The sequence below is a fragment of the Bidens hawaiensis genome, unplaced genomic scaffold (assembly GCF_021521415.1).
Source record: "Bidens hawaiensis isolate Kalapana, Puna unplaced genomic scaffold, B.hawaiensis_p1.1 tig00029987_1, whole genome shotgun sequence".
Taxonomy (NCBI): Eukaryota; Viridiplantae; Streptophyta; class Magnoliopsida; order Asterales; family Asteraceae; genus Bidens; species Bidens hawaiensis.
In genome coordinates, this window is record NW_027494991.1 from 226,179 (window position 1) to 229,480 (window position 3,302).

The 3,302-nt window shown below is 34.0% G+C and overlaps 1 pseudogene across 1 annotated transcript; it reads right to left on the bottom strand.

The window, feature by feature from the left end:
• Window positions 1–753: 753 nt before the first annotated feature.
• On the bottom strand, window positions 754–2,777 carry LOC143579827 (membrane-anchored ubiquitin-fold protein 1-like; annotated as a pseudogene). The gene is made up of 5 exons (XR_013143537.1): window positions 2,625–2,777; window positions 1,836–2,111; window positions 1,573–1,737; window positions 951–1,040; window positions 754–874 (listed from the first exon to the last, which is right to left on the bottom strand). The product of XR_013143537.1 is annotated as a membrane-anchored ubiquitin-fold protein 1-like (transcript).
• Between the last annotated feature and the right edge of the window lie 525 nt (window positions 2,778–3,302).

Below are 3,302 nucleotides of genomic sequence, written 5' to 3' on the forward strand. Positions count from 1 at the left end.
GCACAAAAGCGAGAGCTTTTTGTACGCGAGACGAACATACTTATATAATTTTTATATATGTATATATCACGGGTTTTTAGCCTCCCGATCTATAATGTAGTTATAAGCATCATATATGATTTAATATACAAACCTAAAAAGCATATTGTATAATATTTAGATGCTTAAAGACCACTTTCATACAAAAGACGAGCGCCTCGGCTTCGCTTTAGGTCGCTTTTTGCCTAAAAATCTCGCCTTAGGTCGCCTCAGGCGCACACTTTTTTAAACCAAGGCTCTAGTGATTTGTACCTAGAGCATTAGAACTTGTACCCTGCCCCGACAGGTACTTGACCCGAAAACAAGATTCCCACCTAAAACGATGTAACCATAACACGGCATTGGTAACTCACCCATCTAAACGACTGAGCAAGGTAAACAAGTTGTGAACAACTTGTAATAAATCGGTTAAACACGATGATAGGTTTAACCTTGTAAAATATTATTTTATTCTAATTTTAAAACGGCCAACGGGTTAATAGCTTTAACTAAACAAGAGAAACAGATCAACCCAAAAACCGAAGCCATGTGTTCACCAAACAAGTTAGAAAAAAACAGCCAAAAGGCCCAAAATCTGATTATTTCAGTGTCATGTAAGAAACCGTCACCCCTAATTTCACCATCTCTAATGTCAATTACACAAAAGAAACTATAATTTGTTTTCATTCAAAATATTCAAAACAAAATATTCAAACTGTATACAACATAGAAATGTATTATCTCACCATTTTTTTTCTTATTTCTTTTTTTTTTTTTTTCTGTTTTCTTTGTAAACTTCAACCCAAACCAATCATTAGATGCGGCATCATGTTATGCAAACTCCAGCATCCTTTATCTGCCACAAAATGATAAAAATGCATACTTGAAAAAAAAAACAGAAATATAGATAAGAATTTAAATAAAAAACCAACCTGCAATTCAATGGATGTGTTTGGAGTAGGTTTTCATAGTATCACACATACACACTTGTTTATCGTTGGATCATCCGCCACCTTTTTTTTCTGTAAACAATTTAAGGTTTTAGTCTCGTTAGGATAAGCGCTAAGCGCGACATACTTTGACTTTTAAAGGGTCAAACCCATCTTGAGTAACAACAAAGTTAATATTTTGCATGACTTTACAACCACTAACGAATTCATGGGGGGTGTGCATGTTAACCGAGATAACCGAACCCAACTCAAAACTGATGGTTTGGTTTTTTTTGTCTTATTTTCAAAAACTGAATATTTGGTTCGGTTTCATGTACCCAAAATTTTAAACTGAAAAAACAACCGAGTAAAGACCAAAAAAAAGACTTCTAATTGAGTTTAAGGATTATAGTTACTGTTTCTAAATGTTAGGTAATAACTTTCGAGACGCGAGTAAGCAGTTCTTAAAAAAAAACAGAAAAAAAAAACTTGATAATAACTTTTGACAGAATGTTCATGTGATTTAGATTCTTGAAGTTGAAATAATCAGTTTGAAGTTTGAAAGTATATATCCAAACGCCTTTGACGTCTTTTTTATACTATATTTTTAAACGAAAATTTGTACCTTTTTCTTGAGGCGGCTGGCTTACAAGAACATGCATAGTAGTAACTCCACCAGGAACATCATACAATGGACTTCTGCATTCGGCTACCGTTCTGTTATTCTCCAATATTTTTCCCGCACTTATTATCTTTACATCTTTTACCGTTTTTGGACCATTCTCTTTATCTATAAAAAAAATCACATTTTTCCCATTGGGTAATAATTTCATAACAAAAAACATGTTTAAGAACAAAATTTAACTATGAGAAAGAGACTAAACTAACCTTTAGGCCATTGAGAAAGTATGCTTTCTTTCAAAGTTGCAACACTTGTAGCTGCTGGGAAGCTTTTAGGACCGATATCCGATCCATCGATCAGACGAAACTTTATCTCTAACGAATCTTGAGCTCCCGACATCTTCAAACTTTATCTTTTAACAGAAAATAAGTGTATCCAAACACCCAAGATCTTAAAATTTGTTGAAAATAAATAATCTTTATTAACTCAAGCAGCTATACAAAACGGGCCTTTCTTTCGATTTACATCCATCAATTCAACTCCTGACATTAATAAATTACATAAATTTTAACGAAATAGCCTTGCTTGCGGTGCGCACATATGATGTATATATGTGTGAACCCTCGGGTGGGCAAAAGTGAAATTGCACTAATTTTGACGTTATTTTACTAATATCGTGAAAAAAAACGTTAAAAGTGACGGACGGTTAATCAGGCATCATGTAGTGGCGTTGATAGCTGAAAGATAAGGTACATGCACCGATCAGCTGGTGTCCCCGATGATTGAGTGCTATGTGCCTTATGTCCAAGGCTTGATGCAAAACTACTATCGAGCCGGGGGTCTCACCGGAAGCAGCCTCTCTATCCCTATGGGGTAGAGGTAAGGCTGCCTACATCTTACCCCTCCTCAGACCCAAACCATAGCTTTGCTATTGGTGGGATATACTGAGTACGATGATGATGATGATGATGATAAATTTTAACGAAAAAACGTTTGAAATCATCAAATCAATATAAGTCAATTATATAAACAAAACACAAAGAAATTGAACCTACCAATCAATACATGAACAATTAGTCACTTACAAGCATGAATCAATCAACCGAGCCCTAGAATTTGCTGTTTAGGACAAAAATCAAGAAACTATTATTAGCTTCAACAAAATCAAAAACCCACAATATTTTTCATGTGGGTCTTTTAAGAAACTCAAAAAATCATATAAATTAGAACCAAGAAATCAAAAGCTTGAATCTTTTTTATATGGGTATTTCAAGAATCTCAAAAACTAAACAAACCCTAATCTGAATTTATATATATAGCACTTTACACTAACAATTCAGTATATTCTCCTACTGTTAACAAATTAACCTTTTTGCAACACTAACACTTGTAGCAAGCAGGAACTGATTAAGACTCGAAACACCAGCATTAAACACTAAAACTTGAAAATTAAGACTTACAACACTGAGATCGGGAATATCAGTAATATATCGGTGAAATATCGGTCAATATTGCCGATATTATCGGTACCGATATTCTGATTGATATTTCACATGAGGACCGATAACCAAGATACCACCGAGATTGACTGCATTGCTCAAAGAATCATATAAATTAGAAAGCTTTAGCTTCCAAGAAATCAAAAGCTTGAGTCTTTTTGACATGGGTATTTCAAGAAACTCAAAAATTAAACAAACGCTCATCTGAATTACCTAAATTTGATCAAAAAAGGT